The sequence below is a fragment of the Mauremys reevesii genome, linkage group 23 (genome assembly GCF_016161935.1).
Source record: "Mauremys reevesii isolate NIE-2019 linkage group 23, ASM1616193v1, whole genome shotgun sequence".
NCBI lineage: Eukaryota > Metazoa > Chordata > Testudines > Geoemydidae > Mauremys > Mauremys reevesii.
In genome coordinates, this window is record NC_052645.1 from 2,288,877 (window position 1) to 2,313,714 (window position 24,838).

Below are 24,838 nucleotides of genomic sequence, written 5' to 3' on the forward strand. Positions count from 1 at the left end.
CACGGCTCCGGTGGAGCATCAGCAGGCATGACTGCGGAAGGTCCGCCAGAGCCAAATACCGCCCTGCCAGGACAATGCCGCCCCACACGCCTGCTTGGCGCGCTGGGGTCTGGAGCCGGCCCTGCGGCTTGCTGCCTAGAACGAACGCTCCTTGAATGGGGTGATCCACAGGGAGTAGCTCAAACCTCCAGAGTGCCTGGCCAGGGGCAGGACATTAGCCCAGCAAGGGAGGGGTGTGGCAGTGACATCACAAAGGCCTTTTGCAGGACCTCAGACTATTGGCCAAAGGTGGTGGGGAGGTGGTGACCTCACAGAGAGATGCTGACATCAGCCAGGCAGGGCAGGGGCGAGGGGCCAGGGGAACCTCAGAGACCCCTGTGGCTTTGCTTCAGCCAGTCTCCTTCTCCAGGTCTCTCTTTGAGGACAGAGAGAGTATTCGGGTTCACGGACGTGAGCACCAGGAGGAAGCTCTTTCGAGTTTTCTCCTTCCCTTTTCCTGATTTTACTAGAAAACAGCCGTCCCTGTTTAGAAGGTAAGAGCCTCCTCGAGGTTTGAAACCTGTTCAGTCTGATCCATCTGGTGACCATTGAATTCTAGGCAAGGAAAACACGAGCTTAAGGAGGCAGAATTTTATTGCGCACCTGGGATTTTGTCCCTTAGAATCACAGGGGTCATTAGGGTTTGTCCTTTTTTTTCACCTTTTCCTCCATCCATCCCTTCCTCCTTTCTCTTTGTCTCTTGCTTCTTTTGTCCTTTCTCCTGTTCCCCTCCCAACAGCAGGAGCAGTGTGTGTGTGTGTGTGTGTGTGTTGCGGGGGAGTGCTCGGCAGCTCGCACTGTGGGAGGTCCACCCAAAAATGTGAGGCTGAAATAGTGCTCGGGCAGTGATCCCCACCAGTGACCCAGGCCATCCTTTGGGATCTCTGGTGAGAACCCTCAGCCTCCCGTCCTGTGTCTCTACCCTGATTGGCTGAGCAGGGGGTTATTGACAGGGAGGAGACTCAGGTCCTTGTTGTTCTCTTTTAAGCCCAAGTAAATAAGTCAGAACCAGTCATATGTTTGATGAATTTTGCTACTTCTCTGCATTAATTGTCTCTGAGCAGTTCATGATTCTCTCTAACATTGCAGTTCTCCTCAAATACTTGCTGAATAATTACTGTGCACTGTTGTTGGTCTGGAGCTCATCCGAGAGCACTTTATTCAGGTCATTCAATGTCTGAAATTCAAGATCTGATGGTTAGTTTGAAAATCAGGGCTCTTGGGTCCTATTCCCAACTCTGCCACTGGCTGGCTGTGTGACCTAAGACAAGTCAATTCTCCTTTCTCAGCCTTAGCTTCTCCCTCTTTCAAGTAGGGATAATAATGATCCGCTCCTGCCTGCCTCACGGTGGGTGGAGGATGGGGATCCATCGGAGAGTGTCACTAGGAGTATCAGAGGGGCCGTGTTAGTCTGGATCTGTAAAAGCAGCAAAGAGTCCTGTGGCACCTTATAGACTAACAGACGTATTGGAGCATGAGCGACTGCACATGGCTAAGCAAAGAGAACAAACCCCAAATCCCCCCTATGCTTTGGGAGCCAGGTTTATGTGGGAATTCTGTAGTTCAGATGACTTCAAGCCTGGACATTGTGATTCTTTACCAGTTTCTCTGGCATTGGGACAGTTTTGTGCTGATGGCCGAGTGGTTAAGGTGTTGGAGTCGAAATCCAATAGGGTTCCCCGCAGGGTCAAATTCTGCTCACAGCTAGGCCTGTGTTTTAGCCAGTCCTCACCCGGGCAATACCTCTGTACAACCCCTGAGACACTCTCACCCTCTCCCCACCCCAAGTAAATCCTGTTCTGCTCCTTTCATAGAGATCCCTGGGACACCACCTCACAGTGTGTCCCTGAGGGGTCAGGCAAACTCTTAGCACCTGAAGCCTCTGCCACTCACCTGGTGCCCCATAGATCAGCCATAGCCCTGGTTCTGCTCCTCTCTCTAGTGTGTGAAAGGAGCCAAGTCAGCGACTCCATGGGAGCTACGGGGCTGCAGAACCAACAGAGCAAAAATAGGTGCTCAGCGCCCACTGGCAGCCAGCTCCCCCACCCCACTACAGGCCTTGCTGACAAGCTCCTCCTCTTCCCCTTCAGCACCTCCCACCTGCCAGTGATCAGCTGTTCACTGGGGTGCAGGAGGTGCTGAGTGGGGAGCGGGAGGAGCAGGGACGGCAGGAGGTGGGAGAGGGAGAGGACTGGGGCAGGAAGGTGCAAGCCAGGAAGAGATGGGACAGGGGTGGGGGCTTGGGGGAAGGGGTGGAGTGGGGACAGGGCCTGGGGTTGAAAGGGGATTTGTCCTGGGCCCTGCACCCCTCTAGGGCCGGCCCTGCAGGGAAGCACCAACTCTCACAGTGACAATACAACTGACCAGCATTGCGGGGGAGGCTGAGGGAGATCTGCACTCACCAGGTCTCTTCTCTCCCCCAGGGTGAGCCAGACACTGCTCTCTCCTGGCTCTCACTCTAGCAGCTGGATGCCAAGGAGCCATTTCCCCACAGGAAGTGCATTGAGTGCCCCTGTGGTGCTGGGGGGCTGGCGCTGCTGCTGCCTGTGGGGCTGGCAGGGGGGCTGATGTCTGCACAGACTCTCAGCTGCCAGGCCGGAGGGGGCACTTGGGACCTTACCAGACTGGCTCAGTGAAGACGGGGGGTTGGCAGAGCAATACAGACGCTCTCCAGAGCACGGAGCAGCAGCTGCCCATGCAGCCAGGCAATGAGCATTTCCCACAGCCTGGAGCCGAGGGGGAGGCGGCAGCTGCTGTTCCAGCTCCTCGGGGACAGGCCCTGTCAGCCAACGGCCACTTCTTACTCCCCACAGCTAAGGGTGCCAGGTTCCTCCGGTGGGGGTGTGGAGCAGCCGTTCGTTTTCCTGTCCTTTTTGTGTGCAACATCTGACAAAAACATCCCAGACAGAGAAGCAACAGGCGAAAATGCTATTTTGGAGGTACCAAAGTAGCTCAGTTGGGAGAGCATTAGACTGAAGATCTAAAGGTCCCTGGTTCAATCCCAGGCTTTGGCAGGTCCTTTCCTCTCTCTTTGTGCAGGGGTGGCTTGTTTTCTGGGAGCACAGCAGTGCCTGCACCCAAGGTGAGTCCCTGAGCTTGGGCTCTGCAGTAGGAAAACATAGAAGGGGCTTCTGCCCCTAGTTGGCCCACCTGACCTTTAACAAGGAGAGATGGGAGCTGTCTTTCCCAACACAGCAGGAAGAGAGTGAGGCAGGGGGACCCTCAGGAATGGTGCCAGAGGGGCTGCTGGGCAGTGACAGGCAGGGATTGGGGATGGAAGCTCCTCTGTGCAGCTGAGCAAGGGCAGTACCAGGGAAGGGGCATCTGTAAAAGTGACCCAGCAACACCTCTCCTCCTCTGGGCATCTGGAGCAGAGGCAGCTGGTGCTGACAGCTCCAAGTGAAGGGTTAAAAGCCACAGAGCAACTGAGGTCAGCGCTAGAGGAGGGCAGGACCATGCCTACGTGTGGCCTTCAGACAGGCACAAAAACACCCAGCCAGGCTGCTCCCTGCCATGCCAAACACCCACTGAAGGTCACCAGCATGTGGGGCGGCTGCTGATGCTCTGTGGCCAACATCAGAAGACGGTAGGAAAGCAGGGCCAGCCCCCCCGGTGGGGCCTCTTACCGTTCCCACTCCAGGTGCTCACTTTGGCAGTGGGGCAGGAGATTTTACCCCAAGAGGCTTTTCCCCAGGTGGTGAGAAGCAGAGAAACACCCAGGCTCCCAAGGTGCTATGTAGCAACCCCCCTCAAACACAGGGACAGGCGCACACTTGGAAGAGGGAAACTGCTCCACACGCTAGCCTGGGCAGCCACCCATTTTCTTTGGCAAGTCAGGAAGGGCAAAGGTGAGACTGGAAGCACCTGGGGCTCATGCCCCAGCCTTTGTGACGCCCACCCCCCAACTCCTTCCCGGGGCTCTAGCTGAAGCCAGAGCATTGGCCTGAGCGGCCAAGAAGAGGTTCCAGCCCTGAAGGGAGCAGGACTTGCAGCACAAAGTGAGCACAACCACGAGGGGACTCAAATCCTGAATCATCCGATCCACAGGGAGATGCCTTATCCTTTAGGCCACATGATGAGGGGGTCTAAACACTTCTTTGGAAAAGCCGGACACTGTGTTTCTCAGGTCATCTGCTGTGGGGGCCGAGACTCTCTGGGCACAAGAAGTTAAGTTCCCAGCGACACGTGAGACTTAACTGTATGGGGCCAGGTGCAGGGCTTTGGCAGGAAGGCTCGGGCATTGGGGATTGAGGTGCAGCGGATGGACCGGCTGTCTAGGCACAGAGATTTAGTCTCCCTGAGGAGGAGGAGGAATCCTTCTGACAGGCAGTGGCTGTGCAGAAAAAGAGGAGGGGTTCCTGGGACTTTTTTTGTCTCTCTTTTGCCTGCGTGCTCACTCTTGCCTGCACACTGGGATAATCACTGTTGTGGTGAATGGTGAAGCTCTTTCCTAACAAGCCCAGGTAGCTCAGGTGGTAGAGCATGAGGCTCTTAATCTGAGGGGCCAGGGTTCAAGCCCCTGTCTGGGCGCTCAGCTTTTAAGTTGCCTTGTGTGCCAGGAGCCAAACTCTGTTCACAGCCACACAGGGATTCCCAGAAGCTGTGGCCATTTCCTGGAAAGGTTCCTTTCCTTAGCAAGCAGGAGAGAGGCTGCAGGTGCAGATAGTGCAGTCTCTGGCTGCCAGGAAGCGCTGTGGGGCCAGGTGCTGAGAAAGCCCAGAGGGGGAGCAGCAGAGATGAGGGGAAGAGAGACAGAGAAGCAATGAGAACAGAGCACAAGTGTAAAGGGGGCATCTGGTCTGGCTATTGTGGCAAACTTCCCTGGTTTATACATGACCCTGGTGGAATTGGCCTGTGGAAGGATCTGAGTCCCCACCCCCTTACCCAGAGGCTGCCTGACCTCAAGGACTGTTAGGATACAGAGATTCAGGCCTGTCTGCAGAGGCCTGTACTTTAAGAATTTAGGTGTATTTTTATCACTTAGCTAGTTATAAAGATATAAAAGAGAGAATAAAAAATCACTGTCTGTCTGTGTAATGGCCTTCTCTTACTGTGACAGTCTGAGGCCTGGTTCTTCGGCTGAGCAGCAAAGGCAGCCATAAGCTGGGAAGTGTCTGGTCACATTCACACATTCCCAACTAGTCACATTGAAATAAGGTGCTATTGGGCTGTGAGGAATACAATCCTGTCCTGATATTCCATCACCTCCAGAGAAAGGGAAACTTAGTTTGGTAGCATCCTGTCTGGCAAGAACTCACTTATCAATAGACACAGCTGGAAAACCCTGTCTATTGTGACTCAGCAAGGTCACAAGGCATATCTGTAGTTGTGAAATCCTCCCTTCTGTATTGTTTTGTATGTTTATTTGCATAGTCTCTGTCTGGTTCTGTGATTGTTTCTTTCCTGCTGTGAGAGGAAAACATCAGACGCTGCTCCCAATGCTACACTCAAGTTTTTCAGAAATTAGTCGACTTTATGGCCAGAAGAGATAGATATATGTATAGATGTATAGTTGTGAAATCCTCCCTTCTGTATTGTTTTGTATGTTTATTTGCATGGTCTCTGTCTGGTTCTGTGATTGTTTCTGTCTGCTGTATAATTAATTTTGTTGGGTGTGACCAGTGAAGGAGGTGGAATATAACCATGTTACAGTATATCAGGACAGGTTAGTCTAGAGAAGGAGTGAGGGTACCAGGCAGTGTGGCGGTCGGGGCCACGTGGTGAGTGCCCCGCTGAAGCGCTGGCCGCCCCCCTTCTCTCTCCCTCCGCTCCCTCCCCTTCCCCCCGGCTAGACCGGGTGCGCACTGTGCAGCACAGGGACTCCACTGGCTCTGGCCGCCATGGAGGGTTTTTTGTTTTGTTTTTCCCCTGCTTTGCCGGCCGCGCTGTTGGTTTTCCCCACCCCTGCTTTGTTGCTCCAGCCCCCCCCATTTTTGTGTTGTCCCCCCCAACTTTGCCGCTCCAGCTGCGCCGTATCCGCCTCCCCACACCCCTGCTTTGCCGCTCCAGCCGTGCCGTTTTTTTCCCCCGCTGTTTTGTTGCTTGGGGCAGCAAAAAAGCCAGAGCTGGCCCTGCCCACACCTGACTCCCTGCCATCTCTACCGGGACCTGACAAGCTTTGCTTGTGTTTGGATTCTGCAAAGCAGAGGAGCAGGTGAGGTTTTCCTTGCAAGCTCTGTGTGTGTGTGTGTGTGTGTGTGTGTGTGTGTGTGTGTGTGTGTGTGTGTGTGTGTGTGTGTGTGTGTGTGAGAGAGAGAGAGAGAGAGAGTCAATCTTTGGCCAGGTCTGCACTACAAAGTTGTTTCAGCAGAATTATATTGCTCAGGTGTGTGAAAAACACACTAAGCTCCCTCAGTCAGCAGCTTGTGGCTGGTGTACACACTGCAATGCCACGTCTGGTGACAAAACTGCCCTGTTTTGCTGACAAAATAAAATGACTTTGATGAGAGGTCTAGAGCTTTTTGCAGCAAACTTAAAGTGACAGAGTAAATGCTGCTGTTCATTATATCACCATAACTGGCCTCCTCCAGTATCCCACAATGCCTGCCGTGAACTCGCCTGCCCTGCATTCCTGCTACAGAGCCATGGCCCCTCCCCTTTCATAGCTCCGGGAAGTTCTCACAGCTGAGCCTGCTGCTCTGCTCCGGCAGCCAGGAGCAAATCACTGCCATGGATGCTGCTCTCTCCCGCCCTGCGAACACAGAGCAGGGTGGCGGGAACTTCCATACATTGGGGGGGGCACTGGCATCCGAACTGTGACGCCACCATGACATCCCTTCCCTCGAGGAGGCTCTTACCTTCTAAACAAGGACGGCTGTTTTCTTGTAAAATCACTGAAAGGGAAGGAGAAAACTCGAAAGAGGTTCCTCCTGGCGCTCACGTACGTGAACCCGAATACTCTCTCAGTCCTCAAAGAGAGACCTGGAGAAGGAGACTTGCTGAAGCAAAGCCACAGGGTCTCTGAGGTTTCCCTGGCCCCTCGCCCCTGTCCTGCCTGGCTGATGTCAGCATCTCTCTGTGAGGTCACCACCTCCCCACCACCTTTGGCCAATAGTCTGAGGTCCTGCAAAAAGCCTTTGTGATGTCACTGCCACACCCCTCCCTTGCTGTGCTAGTGTCCTGCACCTGCCCAGGCACTTTGGAGGTTTGAGCTACTCCCTGTGGATCACCCCACTCAAGGAGCGTTCGTTCTAGGAAGCAAGCCGGCTAGACAGGAAAACATCAGATGCTGCTCCCAATGCTACACTCAAGTTTTTCAGAAATTAGTCGACTTTATGGCCAGAAGAGACCATTAGAGCATCTAATCTGACCCCCTGCATATCACAGGCCTCCTGTATGACACAAGAGCTACTTTTGGGGGCAACACATTCCAGAAAGGCATCTAGTCTTCATTGATTGACATCAAGAGATGGAGAATCCACCACTTTCCTTGGTAGCTTGTTCCTGTGGTGAATCATCCTCTCCGTTGAATATTTGTGCCTTAGTTGTAATATGAATTTGTCTCTTTTCACCTTCCAGCCATTGGGTCTTGTTATGCCTTTCTCTGCTCGATTAAAGAGCCCTTTAATACCCAATATTTTCTCTCCATTAAGGCACTTCAACACTTCCATGAAGTCACCTTTCAATCTTCTTTTGATAAGCTAAACAGGTTGAGCTCATTCAATAGCTCACTAGAAGGCATTTTTCTCCAGCCCTCAGAACATTTGGTGGCTCTTTGCTGCCCCAGCTCCAATTTCACAACATATTTTTCAAATGAGGACACCAAAACTGGAGGCAGCATTACAGTATCAGTCTCACTGATGCCGTGTCACTTCCTGTGACGTTATTGACATAATCTATAACTGTATAGATCATTGTTGCGACCACTGTTCTATATTTTCAGCCAATATGGTAGAAAGGTTGTTGTGTAAGGGGTCTATGGAGAGGTTCTGATTGGCTGATTATAATGATGCTATCTCTAGATGTGTATCATTTTTGTAGTTGATGTTATGAATATTGGCTCTATGCTGCCCATATTTCAAACTTGTGCTATGCTTCCGGGGAACACCCCAGACAAGTTGGTGTCAGTTCTGTCTAGCCTGTTTGATGGCTCATTAAGGACCATCAGCTGTACAATCGACCCATTGAGAGAAGGCAGATATGCCTTGTGCCTCAGCAAGGTCTGCAGGGACCTGCCTATGGACAGAACTTTAAGGTTTTTCTATGCCAGGTGCTGTATAGAGTGTCCTTGGGACAAAGACTACATGGCAAGAGACTATAAAAGGCTGATGCCTCGCCTTCATCTTGTCTTCAGTCCTGCTTCATACCTCTGGATGGACTTTGCTACAAACTGAAGCTCTCTACAAAGGACTGAATGACCCCTTATTTTTTCTCTGGCCTAGCAAGAATGAATTGAATGTTGTGACTTTCTGGAAAGTGCAGCGAAATTAAATGTGGGGAATTCAGTCTCTGTGTTTGTGAGCTGATGTTTTCCTCTCACAGGTCAGTGCCTGCATTGAAATACCCAGAGGGATCTAAGGGCTGGTGTACGCTGGGCACTGAACTGGCAGAGCGACGTCTCTCAGGGTGTGACCCCCCCAACCCATATAGTTAAGGTGACCTAAGCCCTGGTTAGATAGTGTTGGGTCTGAACTTTTGATGAACTGAAACTTAACTCAGACTTGATGTCTCTGTCTGAAACTTTTAATCAAAGCTCTGACCTGTGAACTACTCATGACAGCCCCCTCCCCTTAAGTAGCCATCTCCCCTTTGTTTTTTCTAATTTACATTTTAACCTGTTTTATCCTGTAGAATCTTGATTGATTATGCATGACCATTATAATCTGATAATCACTTTGTTTACTTCTGTGTATAAATATTAATGCTCAACCCTAATAAACTTGCCACACTTACTCCGAAGCTTTTCTGTAAGCTAAGGATGGTGTGAGCCCGTTGATCAACGAATTGTTGTCTGGTCTCTGACAGACTTGTGAGCTCATACCAACTCCGCACGAACTCGGGTGCTGGAGAGGTGAGTAAGGACTTGCTTTTTACCTAACAATTTGGGGGCTTGTCCGGGATTCCTTCTGGTGCGGTGCCTCTGTCCAGTGGCCAGACCACTCATATACGAATTGGCAGGCGCCATGGGAGATTTCTCCCAGCCAATTCAATATTGAGGGGTCGTGTACTGGACAGCAGGATAAACGCCAGTTGGAGGGCTCCTGTCAGACACCATGGGTCAAGGGACTAGCGTGCCTCTTGAGAGTCCGCTGGGGATTGTAAATAAGTTATGGAATGAAGGAAACTCCCAGTACAGACAGGAATGTCTAGGAGGAAGTTGTACACACTGTGTGTAAGGAATTGGACTGGGTATACCATGTATTGGCCGACCCGAGATGAGGTGGTTTTCAGATGGCTCTTTCAACAGGCTGCCTTAAGAGGAGTAAGGAGCCAGATCGAAAAAGACCATCCGGGACAGTTATGTTACTGGTTTTGTTGGGACACAGCAGCAGAGCTGTGGAAATCTTTAAAAATTATGGCAGTCAGGTATTCTTCCGAGAGTGAACCCCCTCCATGCTATTTCGATGAAGGGTGTAAATCACGGCGTGTTTTAACTCGTCAGTTGGTCCCCACTGCACCTGCCCCTATTCCTCAGCGAGGGGACTCTCTCCAGGGCGCAGAGGGGAATCTGCAGGACTCCAAATTGGAATCTCTGCAGAGTGATAAGGAGGAAATGGAGGGGCACACCTCGGGAGGAGTAATTACTAGGCAAAAGATCAAGCAGATGCAGCAGGATGCATACTACTCTTATTTCGTTTTTTGTGAATCAGTCAGTACCCCCTGTAAGGGATTATTTCTTAAAGTTTCGCCCTGGTTGGGGAGGTGAGTCAGTCACTTCAGTGTTGGACGTAGCTGATTTTGCATGGGAAGAAAAAGGAAGAATATAAGTTGATGGCTTTAGCTTTTCGCGGTGGTATTCGAGGCAGAAGCCGTGGCCGTGGCAGGGGATTTCAGGGTGCTCGGGGAAGAGGGTCCTGGCAACCCCAGCCACCAGGAAATTGTTTTCAGTGCGGACAGCCCGGTCACTTTAAACGTGAATGCCCCTGGGGACGCCCAGAGGGTCCGGTCGCATCCGCAGATACTTACACCAGGGACGAATACACCCCTGCACCACCAGCCCAGCCCGTTCCTCAGGCCTGGATCAACTACGGGCAACAGCAGCAGCTGCAGCAAGCTCAGCCTTCTCAATGACGGTACCCCGGGGGCGAAGGCAAACAATGTGATGGTCTTATTTCCTTAATGTCTTTAGCCGGCTCCTTCCTCACTTTCTCCCCTCCCAGCAAAGAGCCTCGTCTAACCCTTTCAGTCCAGGGACTGCCTGTCTCTTTCCTCATTGATACTGGAGCTACTTTCTCTCTTTTAAATCATGCCCCCTCTCCCTGGCTATCCTCTGAGGTTAAAACTGCAACTGGGGTGGAAGGCAACCCACAGTCTCTGGGACTCACTTTGCCTCTAAATGTTATTTATGCTGATAAATGTTTTTCTCACCGTTTTCTTTTTTCCCCAGCTTGTCCGATCCCTTTGATGGGCCGGGATTTACTCTGTAAGCTTGAGGCTACTTTAACCTGCACTCCTGAAGGGGTAGGATTATTGATGACAGTGTTAGGAGATTTGGCCCCAGCTCAGGGTAATTGGGAACCCCCCCCCCTCTCTCCCCTGACCTCACTGACTTGCCTTCAACCCTCTGGGGAATTTCTGACACTGATGTTGGCCTACTCCTTTCGGCAGAGCCAGTAAGGATTCAAGTGAAGCCCTCCTTAGCCCCCGTCAGTCCCCAATACCCCTGTCGCTGGAAGCCCGGAAGGCATCCGCCCATTGTCGAGGGATTCATTGCACAAAAGCTAGTCCGCCCTCAGCGCACTCCTGTAATACCCCTATACTGCCTGTCAAAAGCCTCCTAAAAGGACGGAGACACTATAAGTTGGCGCTGTGTACAGGAACTACCGGATAGTAATAACTATGTCGTCCCTCTTCAAGCAGTAGTTCCTGATCCAGCTACAATCATCAACCAAATCCCCTGGGATGCTGAGTGGTTCACTGTTATTGACTTAAAATCAGCCTTTTTCAGCATTCCTGTGCACCCAGACTCTCAATATCTCTTTGGTTTCACCTGGGAGGGACAAAGTTATGTCTGGCAATGACTTCCTCAAGGCTACAGAGACAGCCCCACGATTTTCAGCCAATGCCTCCGCCACGACTTGGAAGGCTTCACCAGTCCGCAGGGATCCACGTTAGTCCTATACGTAGATGACATCCTACTAGGTAACCGCAAAGAAGCCGCCCTCCGCATCGATGGTAAGGCACTTTTATTATACCTACACACCAGAGGCCACAAGGTAGACCCTAACAAGATTCAGTGGGTCTCACAGAAGGTCCGATATCTGGGCTTCCTGTTAACCCCAGAGGGGAGACAAATGGACCCAGTCCGCATAAAGACTATCCAAAACTGCCCTCTGCCAAACACCAAGAAACAACTTCGAGGTTTCTTAGGATTAATTGGCTTCTGTCGCCCCTGGTTGACGTCCTGCGGGGAGTTAAGCGAACCGCTCCACCGACTCACTGCTAACCTTGCTCCTGACCCTTTGCAGTGGTCCCCAGACACGATCCAAGCCTTTCAGTTACTCAAGGACAGTGTGGCCTCCTCCATGTCTCTCCGCCCCCCCAATTACAGCAAACCCTTTCACCTTTTTGTCCACGAGAGGGGCGGAATTGCTAGTGGCGTCCTTACCCAGCTGAGCGGGCCCCACCATTTTCCGCTTGCTTTTACTCCCAGCAGATCGACCCTGTCGCTCAGGGAACCCCATCCTGCACCCGGACTCTGGCAGCAGCTGCCCTGCTGATCACAAAGGCAAAGAGCCTGACCCTGGGTCATTTTACCACGGTCTGGACCTCTCATGCCTTGTCAGCCCTTCTGCGTAAGGGCACGACCCAAGTCTTTTCGGCCCATCGTCAGCAGCAGCTAATGGCCGAACTCTTAGAAGACACTAACCTAATTTTTGAAAGGTGTGGGCCCCTTAATCCAGCTACCTTGCTTCCTGACCTGCCAGTCCTCCAGGATCAGCACGACTGTGTGGAAGTAGTTCATAGCATCTTACAGATAAGGAACAACCTGTTTGACGTGCCACTGGACAACCCTGATTGCATCCTCTTCTCGGACGGAAGCTCCTTCTATGTTGATGGCAAGCGTTTCACCGGTTATGCAGTCACCTCTGAATGGGACATTCAAGAGGCCGCCTCACTGCCAGGCAACTGGGGAGCCCAAGCCGCCGAACTCTACGCCCTGGCCCGAGCTTGCCAGTTGGCTGCTGGTAAGACCGTTACCATTTTTACTGATAGCAAGTATGCTTTTACCCCGTACCAGTACCCGCTGCTGAACTACAGTCGTGGTCAAAGGGACCTGGCTTATGCCGGATGGCCGAGCCTGCCTCCCTCGCTCCACATACCCCGTGGCAGTTCACTGGCACCATGATAAGGGGGGTCACTACGGCACGCACGCCCTTGTGGACACCATCGCTCGCTTTTGGTATGCTCCAGGCATTCAACCCTACTGCCTGTCAATAGTGAAAGCATGCAGCACATGTCAGCGTAATGGGCCTGCTCCGCCTCTTAACAAAATTAAGGGTGAAAGACCTCTGCCTGCTGCTCCATTTCAACATCTTCAAATTGACTTTGCAGATATGCCAAAGGCTTTTGGGAAAAAGCACCTCCTTGTTTTGGTTTGCCCTCTGACTTCATGGGTCGAAGCTTTTCCTACTGCTAATTGTACTGCTGCCACAGTGGCGAAGATCCTCCTTAGAGACATTGTACCCCGTTTTGGCATCCCTCTCATACTTGATTCAGATCGCGGACCCCACTTTACTGGTAATGTCCTTGGCCATTTAGAACAAGGACTGGGCATTTCACACTCCTTTCATACACCCTACCACCCCCAGTCTAGCGGGAAAGTTGAGCGTATGAATAGGGAGCTTAAGCTTACATTGGCTAAATACTGTCAGGAAACAGGGTTAAAGTGGCCTCAGGTACTTCCCTTGGTCCTGTTTCACCTTCGTACTCGCCCAACCCGTGTATTGGGATTATCCCCCTTTGAACTGCTCTATGGACACCCCCCTTTCAAAGGCGGGGCACTACCACGTGCTGATGTTTCACTATTGGGAGGGGAAAGCCTCGCAGATCCACCCGTTCCAACCAGGGGACTTGTCTGGGCCAAAAGTTCGTTCGTGGCGAGGTTTACTGGACCCCACCAGGTTCTTTAACAACCCAGACTGCAGTGTTCCTGGAGGAGCACCTGGATTTGGGAAATGTCCCAGCTGCGCCAGTTAGCTTTGCAAAACCGAATGACTTTAGACATAATGTTAGCAGCCCAAGAAGGAACTTGCGCCTCATACATGAAGAATGCTGTGTTTTTGTAAACGACACCTACCCTGACACTTTTCAACGTACCAAACATCTAAGGGAAATGGCTAAGAACTACTCCTCTAGCCAGCCACCTTATGATTGGTGGGGAGCCTTATGGAATTGGCTGCCTGGATTTGGGTGGGTTAAAAAACTCTTGGTGGGTATTGTTGGGGCCATAGTAATCCTTATAATACTGTGTTGCTGTATTCAGTGTGTCCCTCCTCATAAACTCATGTGGGTCAGTTTATTCTTTTTCTACTTCAGCCAAAGGCCTTACTCTCTTCGAGTTGGCCCAGGCTGAAATTGCCAAGCGGACCTTGGATCCTTAAAATGGGGTGTAGCTTTTGGTAAATAGTTATCCCAAAGCTACAAATGGAGGAATGTTGGGTCTGAACTTTTGATGAACTGAAACATAACTCAGACTTGATGTCTTTGTCTGAAACTTTTAATCAAAGCTCTGACCTGCGAACTACTCATGACACCCCCCTCCCCTTAAGTAGCCATCTCCCCTTTGTTTTTTCTAATTCACATTTTAACCTGTTTTATCCTGTAGAATCTTGATTGATTATGCATGACCATTATAATCTGTTAATCACTTTGTTTACTTCTGTGTATAAATATTAATGCTCAACCCTAATAAACTTGCCACACTTACTCCGAAGCTTTGCTCTTAAGCTAAGGATGGTGTGAGCCCGTTGATCAACGAATTGTTGTCTGGTTTCTGACAGACTTGTGAGCCCCATACCAACTCCGCACGAACTCGGGTGCTGGAGAGGTGAGTAAGGACTTGCTTTTTACCTAACAATACTGCTAAATAAAAGGAAGAATTGTTCTGCCCATGGAGCTCTTACAGGGATGGGAAAACACCTCCAGTCACTGTCTACTCCAAAGTGCTATAGCAGTGCCACAGCAGCCTTTTAAGTGTAGACAGAGTGAAAGTAGATCTGGTTCCACTTTGCACTCTGGATGCTCAGGCACTAAGACTAGAGTAATAATAACAACAGTGCAGTGCCTGCATAGTTGGCAGGATTTGAACTTGTGCAGGGTGACCCCAATAGATGCCTAACCCATTCCCTTAATGACTTGGCTACTTGATATAGAGCTGTTCTATTACATGATGATTCTGTTCTCACTGAATTGTCACTTCAAATTGCTCAGACCAGCTTCCCCAGCACACTCACGGCTGTGCCTTAGAGTACTTGTGTCCTTGGGTGAACTGCGAGAATTCCTGCCCATTTCCTTCCAGCTGGAGCAGGATGAGAGTGTGTTTGTGTGAATGACATTGCTGAAGATTGTTGTTCATTCCCCACTCTGACAATTCAGACAGTCCCTTTCCTAGTCAAATCTCCAGCACATCGTTCCAATAGCTGGGGGCAGGATTTCTCTGGGGCACTGAAATTTTTTCAGGGGGCTGGTGCATGAACTCAGCCTTGCATTCCACCCTTGATGTTTCATGGACTAACAACAGCAGCAGAAAGAAAGAGCCGAGCCAATATCTCCTGGCAGGGATGCAGGTGCCATGATCCCGCTGTCTGACTATCGCCAGTGCAGGAGTGAAGGGTTCACTGAAATCAAATGCCCTGGCTCAGACCAGAGACACAGGAAGATTTTGCTGTTCATGGATCTGTGCAAAGGAAATTGTGTCTCTGTGTGAAATTGAGGCAGGAAATGAAACATCCACATGGTGGCCCAATGCTCTAGGGAATGTGGGAGAAGGACTCGGGCTGAGAAATGATTTAACAGGGGTTTGTATTTATTGCCCTGATTAAAATCTATGGCTAAAAGGCAGCCACTGTTGTTAGTATTTGTACCTGTGTAGGACACCCCAGTGGGTGTCAAGTCCATTGTCTTCACAGGGGCAGTCAATTATTTTATCAAGGTACAAATTTCTTGGCCAAGGTATAGTCAAGGTCTAGACTCCAGAGAAAACAATACACTGCTGATAAGAGGAATTACATAAAAAGATTTTGCAGCCACCATGGGCATAACTATGATGTGTCGTGTTTCACTCTCCTTTCCCTTTGGTGCCACCTCCTTTCCCTTTGGCCTTGTAGTTGACCAAGGGCAAAGCTGAACATCTCCTCAGACACCAGGGAGTGTTTATGTCCATTCCTGTGAGCTACACAGGGGTTTGATGTTGCTGCTTTCAGTCCTCTGGCTCTGCCGGGATAAGGAACAATTCAGGCTGTCACTGAACTGAAGGAGGAAGATCAGTTTTTGACAGGGAGAGGGACGCCTCCTCTTAAAGGTGTTTGTCTGGCTGGCAGTCCTGGTTCCCAGGTCTCGCCCATGCGGCTCCAGCAGTTTTGGGACTGGGTCACTCCCTTGGCCCCACCTGCTGCCCCCAGGCGCTTTCCCCCCCGCCCAGGGGCCCCGTCAGTGCAGCGGAGCGGAGCCGCGTCTGCCAGCTCGCTCCAGTGGCTGCCGGCCCTCCCCATGGCAGGGCAGGGTGGGGCTGTGCCTCCGCGCTGCCCCTGTCCCGAGCCCCTGCAGCCAATGGGACACTGTGGGGGTGATGCCTGGGGGCAGCAGCACATGGAGGCCCCCCAGCCTGCCCCACCTTGGAGCCCCAGGGAAGCGCCACACTTCTGACCCCCTCCCAGAGCCTGCACCCCGGTCCACACATGCCTGCCCCCAACTCCCTCCCACAGCCTGTGCCCTCTCCCTCCACACACCCCCTCCCGCCTGCCCCAATCTCCCTCCCAGAGCCTGCACCCCCACCCTCCTCCTGTTCCCCTACCCCTGCCCCAGCCCAGAGCCTGAACCCAGCACCCAAACTCCCAGAGCCATGACAAGGAATTTTTGTGCCCAAGGCAAGGGCCGGCTCCAGGCTCTTTGGCGGCAGGTCCCTGAGTCCCTGTTGGAGGAAAGGACCTGCCACTGAATTGCCACCGCCGCTTCATTCATCCTTCGGTGGCAATTTGGCAGCGGTCCCTGAGTCCTCTCGGAGAGAAGGACCCACTGCCGAATTGCTGCCGAAGAAGTGGCAGCGGTAGAGCTGCCGCCGAAGCGCCGCTGATCGTGGTAGAGCTGCGCCCCTCCACTTTGCACGCCCGAGGCAAGTGCCTCACTCGCCTCGCCCATGTTACAGCGCTGCAAACTCCATCCCAGAGCCTGCACCCCAGAACCCCTCCCCCACCCAAACTCCCTCCCAGAGACCCGCCGCTCACCCCTTCTGCACCCAAACTCCCAGAGCCTGCACCCCAGAACCCCTCCCCCACCCAAACTCCCTCCCAGAGACCAGCCTCTCACCCCTTCTGCACCCAAACTCCCCCCAGAGCCTGCACCCCTCCTGCACCCCAGCCCCCAGCCCAGAGCCTGCACCCTAGACCTCCTCTCTCCACCCAAACTCCCTCCCAGAGCCTTAGGCAGGTGGGGGAATGGAGTTTTGGGGGGCAGGTTCTGGGCAGTATGAGTGACATTATTGGCCCACTGGGAGGACTGGAGGACTGGCCCTGGCCCTAAGGTAAATGGAGGTTGAGACCCTGCTTTAAGGGATTGGAGCAATGCTGGAGAGACTGACGGGCAGGGAGCTGGGGAGCTGTGTGTGCCCCAAGGAGAGTTGTTGTTGTGCTCTGGTGACACAGAGCGGGGGTGGGGAGTTTGTAAGCTGTGGTGTTTGTACAGAGATAAAGTTTACTAACCCCCACATTAAAAACTGTTCCTGCTCTGGGCTATACATGACACTCCTTGTTGAGAGTATAGCTCAGTGGGTGAATGTTTCCCTACAGCATAATGGGTTCCTAGTTCCAATCCAAGTGATTCCCTTAAAAAGCTTTTTCAAATGAAAATCGATTTCCAGACCCATCTCCAGTATGTTCAGGAGTTTGCTGAAGGCAGGGAGTGGCGGGGTTGAAATGAATTGAAACTCTCAGCATTTTCCTGTGCAAATGAATAAAGACCTAGCAGAGCTGTCCAGCAGCTGAAATCAGTTCCAGTCCTCGGCGTCTCTAAAGCCTGGTCTACACTAGGCGTTTAAACCGGTTTTAGGAGCATAAAACCGATTTAACGCCACACCCGTCCACACTAGGAGGCACCTTATATCAATTTTAATGGCTCTTTAAATCGGTTTCTGTACTCCTCCCCGACAAGAGGAGTAGCGCTAATATCGGGATTAACATATCGGAATAGGATTAGTGTGGCCACAAATCGACGGTATTGGCCTCCGGGCGGTATCCCACAGTGCACCACTGTGACTGCTCTGGACAGCACTCTGAACTATGATGCACTGGCCAGGTAGACAGGAAAAGCCCCACGAACTTTTGAAATTCATTTCCTGCTTCCCCAGCGTGGAGAGCTCATCAGCACAGGTGACCACGCACAGCTCATCTGCACAGGTAACAATGCAGTCTCCTGAGAATCGAAAAAGAGCCCCAGCATGGACTGCACGGGAGGTACTGGATCTGATCGCTATATGGGGAGAGGATTCAGTGCTAACAGAACTGCGTTCCAAAAGACGAAATGAAAAAGTATTTGAAAGAATTTCTAAGGCTATGACGGATAAAGGCCACAGCAGGGACTCACTGCAGTGCAGAGTGAAAGTTAAGGAGCTCAGACAAGCCTACCAGAAAACCAAAGAAGCAAACGGTAGGTCCGGGGCAGGTCGAAAAACATGCCGCTTCTATGCTGAGCTGCATGCAATTTTAGGGGGCTGCGCCACAAGTACCCCACCCCTGACCGTGGATTCTGAGGTGGGGGTCGTAATCTCTGCCATGTCTGAGGACTTTGCGGACGGGGAAGATGAAGATGAAGAAGAGGAGGACGACCTAGCAGAGAGCACACAGCACTCCATGAGCCCCAGCAGCCAGGAGCTTTTTCTCACCCTGACGGAATTACCCTCCTCCCAGCCCTCCCAAGCAACTATCCCAGACAATGACGCCATGGAAGGGACCTCTGGTGAGTGAACCTTTGCAAATAGCAAACATTGTTTTTTAAGCAAGCGTTTTTTAATGATTGATTTGCCCTGAGGACTTGGGACGCATTCGCAGACAGTATAGTTACTTAGAAAAGTTTGTTAACATGTCCGGGGATTGAACGGAAATCCTCCGGGGCATCTCGATGAAGCGCTCCTGGAGGTACTCCAGAAGCCTTTGCAGAAGGTTTCTGGGCAAGGCAGCCTTGTTCCGCCCACCATGGTAGGACACTTTACCATGCCATGCATGTAGCAAGTAATCAGGTATCATTGCATGGCAAAGCATAGCAGTGTATGGTCCCGGTGACTGCTGGCATTCAAGAAGCATCCGTTCTTTATCTCGCTGTGTGATCCTCAGCAAAGTGATATCGTTCAGGATAACCTGGTTAAAAATCAGGAATTTAAGTAAGGGGGATGGCCATTTTCCTACTGGGTTCATGGACTGCAGCAGCTTAAAAAAAAAACTTCCCGCCCCTTCCCCACGCGGGGGGTGGGGCGGTGTGAAAGGCCGATGATATTTTTCGTGTTTGGTCGGCGGGGATCTTCCCCACGCTACCACCCACGCAGTGGGTGGGGGGGTGGGAAGGGTGTTGATTAGCAGGAGCTAGCATGGTATTAGCCATGCATTGGGGGGAGGGGTAAATCACTACAGAAGCCGAAAGACAGTGGCTTACCATGGCCGCATGCAAGCTGAATTCTGATGCCTGGACCTGTGTCTGTGAGATCTGTAACTCCAGAGCTGCAGGCACTCAGTATTAAGATGAAAATGCGACCTTGTAGGGAAATCACATGTGCTATGTAAGGTGAATAGTGCTGTTCACTGTGAAAGAGTATAACCATTGTTCTGTAAAATGTATCTTTTAAAATATTTCTCTCCCTCATGCAGCTGCAAATTTTTCAAGTGTCCCTCCTCCATCCCAAAGGCTAGCACAGATAAGGCAGAGGAAAAAGAAGATGCGAGATGAAATGTTCTCAGATATTATGGAAGTTACACGCAAGGAAAGAGCTCATCTGAATGAGTGGAAGGACGTGGTATCAAATTACAGGAAAGATGCCAGTGAACGTGAGGACAGGAAAGACACCGGAGATGAGAGGTGGCGGCAGGAAGACCAGCAGGAAAATCAGCGGTGGCGGCAGGAAGATCAGTGGTGGCAGGATGCAACTCTGGGGCTGCTGCATGATCAAACTGACATGCTCCAGCGTCTGGTGGAGCTTCAGGAACAGCAGCAGGATCACAGAGTGCCACTGCAGCCCCTGTATAACCACCCTCAACCCTCACCATGTTCCACATCCTCCTCACCCAGACGTGTAAGAACGCGTGGGGGGAGGCTCCGTGCACCCGCCCACTCCACCCCCGTGGACAGCCCAACCAGAAGGCTGTCATTACTGTGAAATTTTTAAATGGCCTTCTCCATCCCTCCTATCCTCCTCCCAAACCACACCCTTACTTCTCTCTCTTTATAATGAATTAATAAAGAATTCCTGATTTTTATACTATAGTGACTTTATTTGCACAAGTAAGCTGTACTCAACGGGGGAGGGTGAGTTGCTTACAGGGAATGAGTCAATCAAGGGGGGGGTGGGTGTTCATCAACAAACACAGCAGTCACACTGTACCCTGGCCATTGATGAAGCTCGTTTTCAAAGCTTCTCTGATGCGCACCACTTCCTGGTGTGCTCTTCTAATCTCCCTGGTGTCTGGCTGCGCGTAATCAGCGACCAGGTGATTTGCCCCAGCCTCCCACCCCGCCATAAAGGTCTCCCCCTTACTCTCACAGAGATTGTGGAGAATACAGCAAGCAGCAATAACATAGGGGACATTGGTTTGGCTGAGGTCTGAGCGAGTCAGTAATGTGCGCCAGCGCGCCTTTAAACGACCAAATGCACATTCCACCACCATTCTGCACTTGCTCAGCCTGTAATTGAGCAGATCCTGACCACTGTCCAGGCTGCCTGTGTATGGCTTCATGAGCCATGGCATCAAGGGGTAGGCTGGGTCCCCCAGGATAATGACAGGCATTTCAACATCCCCAACTGTTATTTTCTGGTCTGGGAAGTAATTCCCTTGCTGCAGCCGTTTAAACAGAGTAGTGCTTCTGAATACGCGAGCGTCATGAACTCTCCCTGGCCATCCCACGTGGATGTTGGTGAAACGTCCCTTGTGATCCACCAGTGCTTGCAGCACCATTGAAAAGTACCCCTTCCGGTTTACGTACTGGATGCCCTGGCGTTCCGGTGCCAAGATAGGGATATGGGTTCCATCTATCGCACCCCCACAGTTAGGGAATCCCAGTGCAGCAAAGCCATCCACTATGGCCTGCACGTTTCCCAGAGTCACAACCTTTCGTAGCAGCAGCTTAGTGATTGCTTTGGCTACTTGCATCACAGCAGCCCCCACAGTAGATTTTCCAACTCCAAATTGATTCCCGACTGACCGGTAGCTGTCTGGCGTTGCAAGCTTCCACAGGGCTATCGCCACTCGCTTCTCAACTGTGAGGGCTGCTCTCATCTTGGTATTATGGCGTTTCAGGGCAGGGGCAAGCAAGTCACAAAGTTCCATGAAAGTGCCCTTACGCATGCGAAAGTTTCGCAGCCACTGGGAATCGTCCCACACCTGCAACACAATGCGGTCCCACCAGTCTGTGCTTGTTTCCCGAGCCCAAAATCGGCGTTCAATGGATAGAATCTGCCCCATTACCATCAGGATCTCCAAAGCGCAGGGGCCCGCGGTTTGAGAGAATTCTGTGTCTACATCCTCATCACTGTCATCGCCGCGCTGCCATATCCGCCTGCTCCTCGCCTCGGTTTGAAGGTCCTGGTTCACCATATACTGCACGAGAGTGCGAGAGGTGTTTAAAACATCCACGATTGCGGTATTGAGCTGAGCAGGTTCCATGCTTGCTGTGCTATGGCGTCTGCACAGTTCACCAAGCAAAAAAGGCGCGAAACGGTTGTCTGCTGCTTTCAGGGAGGGAGGGGTGAGGCTGTACCCAGAACCACCCGCGACAATGATTTTTGCCCCATCAGGCACTGGGATCTCAACCCGGAAATTCCAACGAGCGGGGGGAGGCTGCGGGAACTATGGGATAGCTACGGGATAGCTACCCACAGTGCAACGCTCCAGAAATCGACGCTAGCCTCGGACCGTGGACGCACACCACCGATTTAATGTGTTTAGTGTGGCCGCACGCAATCAATTTTATACAATCTGTTTTGCTAAACCGGTTTATGTAAATTCAGAATAATCCCGTAGTGTAGACGTACCCTGTGTGTCAGTGTAGATGCTGCTGTTCATTATATCACCATAACTGGCCTCCTCCAGTATCCCACAATGCCCGCCGTGAACTCGCCTGCCCTGCATTCCTGCTACAGAGCCATGGGGCCCTCCCCTTTCATCGCTCCGGGAAGTTCTGACAGCTGAGCCTGCTGCTCTGCTCCGGCAGCCAGGAGCAAATCACTGCCGTGGATGCTGCTCTCTCCCGCACTGCGAACACAAAGCCGGTGGCAGGAACTTCCTTACATGGGGGGCCACCGGCATCTGAACTGTGACACCCCCAGGACACCCCTTCCCTCGAGGAGGCTCTTACCTTCTAAACAGGGACTTCTGTTTTCTAGTAAAATCAGGAAAAGGGAAGGAGAAAACTCGAAAGAGGCTCCTCCTGGCGCTCACGTCCTTGAACCCGAATACTCTCTCAGTCCTCAAAGAGAGACCTGGAGAGGGAGACTTGCTGAAGCAAAGCCACAGGGGTCTCTGAGGTTTCCCTGGCCCCTCACCCCTGTCCTGCCTGGCTGATGTCAGCATCTCTCTGTGAGGTCACCACCTCCCCACCACCTTTGACCAATAGTCTGAGGTCCTGCAAAAGGCCTTTGTGATGTCACTGCCTGTCACGGACTCACAGATCGTGCCCACTCATGGCCCCGTGCGGTCCGTGGGGGAGCCCCTTTCAGTGCGACAGCCCATCGCGGGGGTCCACTCTCTCTCGGGGTCAGGCCTCTCCACCTCCTGGAGCCGCACCTATCTGAGCCTTAGCACGTCTGTCTCTCGCCGTGGGCCCCCTCAGGGAGTCCACGCGCTCTGGACCCCCTGGGCCTCCTCACCCCCGAAGGGGTTGCTGCCCCCTGTTCTCTAGACCGGAGTGACTCTCAGCCAGCATAAAACAGGAGGGTTTATTGAGAGTTGAACACAGCACAGGAAACTCTCAGGGCCTCAGGCCTGGCCTTCCTCAGCCCAGCACATCCCAGTTCCCCTGCAGCCAGGTGGGCTCTGCCTGCTTCCCCTCACCAGCCCTGAGCCCCCCTGCTTCCCAGCTGGGCCTCTGATATCCCCGGCCCCAGGCCCCGCCTCTGTCCATTGTCTTTCTCCAGGTAAACAGGGTTGCCTGGGCCTCCTCCCCTCTCTGCCCTCCTCTGGCTGGAACAGGTTGGTCACTGGGTCCTCTCCCCGCAGCCCATTGTCCTCTCACTGGCCAGAACTGGCTGTGACTCCTGAGCTGCGTCTCCGGGTCACCAGGTCACCAGGTCACCAGTCGCTGGGGTCTCCATCCTCCAGGCCAGAGCATTGGCCTGAGCCGCCAAGAAGAAGTTCCAGCACTGAAGGGAGCAGGACTTTCAGCACAATGGTAAACCTGCACGAGCACAACCACGAAAAGATTTAAACCCTCAATCGCCTGATCCGAAGTCAGACACCTTATCCATTAGGCCATGTGGTTACATAGAAAAAAAAGGCCCTCCAGGCACTTCTTTGGAAAAGGCAGACACTGACACATCCAACGAAGTGGGGATTCAGCCACGAAAGCTCATGCTCCAATACGTCTGTTAGTCTGTGAGGTGCCACACGACTCTTTGCTGCTTTTGCAGACACTGTGTTTCTCGGGTCAGCTACTGAGGGGGGCTGAGACTCTTTGGGCACAAGAAGTCGAGTTCCCAGTGACACGTGAGACTTAATTCTCTGGAGCCAGGTGCAGGGCTTTGGCAGGGAGGCTCAGGCATGGGGGACTGTGGTGCTACGGACGGACCAGCTGTCTAGGTGTGGAGATTTATTCTCACTGAGGAGGAGGAGGGGGAATCCTGCTGATAGGCAGTGGCCAGGGCCAGTGCAACCACTAGGCAAACTAGTCGGCCGCCCAGGGTGCCAAGTGGTTGGGGGCACCAAAAAACGCATTATGGGGAGGTGGGGGAGTGGAGGTGAGCTGGGGCAGGGGGAGGTGTGGAGGAAGGGCTGCCTGCAGCAATAACAGGGGGCAGGTGTGTGTGTGCAGGTGAACCGCTCCCTGTCCCAGTTCACCTCTGCTCCGTCTTCTCCCCTGAGCACAACGCCCCCGCTCTGATTCTCCTCCCCTCCCAGGCTTGCCACACTAAACAGCTGATTGGCACCACAAGCCTGGGAGACGGGAGACGTGGAGAGCTCAGGGGAGAAGGTGGAGCGGAGGTGAGCTGGGGAGGGGAGCTGCTGCAGGGGGGGCTGCCCGGCTCGTCCCCATGGCCCCTGCCCCTGCACTCACTGCATGGTAAGTGGAGTGACCCAGCCCCAGCCTGGTCCACTGCCCTTGCTCCCAGCAACGCCGCCGGCGAGTGCTGTGGGGCGGTTCCCCCTCCCACAAGCTTGGGAGCCAGGGGAGCAGAGCAGGCTGGGGCCGCAGGTCTCTGTGGGGGGAAGCAGAGGGGGGCTGGTCCCAGGCCATCGTGGGACCAGGGGGGCCGGCTAATTCCTGCGGGAAGTGGAGTGACCCAGCCCCAGCCTGCTCTGCTCCCCTGGCTCCCAGGCTTGTGTTGGTGTTGGCTGGATTTGTGCGGGTGTTTGTGTACATTAGCAATTGTGTGTGTGTGGCTGGATTCATGCATGTGTTTGTGTATGTTTGCAATTGTGTGTGTGTGCGCATGCTCTGCTGCCCTCTGCCAGTGCAACAACCGTTTCTCTATATGTCACAGCCCCCATACCGTTGACCCCGATGGTGATTTCCCCATCTTACAAGGGCTGGCTGGCCTGACCCTTCTCCCCTCTGCGGAGTGTGGCAGGGGCTGCAGCTCACCCCCTGTGGGGCAGGAGTGCCACGGTGTGGGGTGCTGGGCTCCAATGCACCTGGAGAGCAGCTCAGGTGAGGCTGAGCAGGGCGTGTGGTGTCTGTGCTGCATTGCCTGGTGCTGGGCCATTGCACAATCCCCAGCCACGCCACACACGTCCCGAGAGGGATTGGGGGGCCAAGCAGATGATCCAGCAGGAGGGGATCATTCTCATTGGTGGCTGTCCAGTGGCAGTGAGTTCCACAGGCCTCGGCACAGGCTGTGTGGGGCAGGAGGTCCTTGTGTTGGGAGCAGTGGGAGTGAACTGTGTGCAGTTGTGTCTCTGTGCAAGATTGCGAATATTCTGGTGTGTGTGTGTGTGATTGAGAGTGCGGCTGTGGGGTGTGATTGTTTCTCTCTGTGGGGGTTGGGCTAGCATGCCCCTCTGGGTGT

At 52.7% G+C, this 24,838-nt stretch overlaps 2 non-coding genes across 2 annotated transcripts; both read left to right on the top strand.

Moving 5' to 3' along the window:
- Positions 1-2,980: 2,980 nt before the first annotated feature.
- On the top strand, positions 2,981-3,053 carry TRNAF-GAA. The gene has a single exon. It is a non-coding gene; the product is annotated as a tRNA-Phe (tRNA).
- Positions 3,054-4,496: 1,443 nt separating this feature from the next.
- TRNAK-CUU lies at positions 4,497-4,569 on the top strand. The gene has a single exon. It is a non-coding gene; the product is annotated as a tRNA-Lys (tRNA).
- Positions 4,570-24,838: the final 20,269 nt, after the last annotated feature.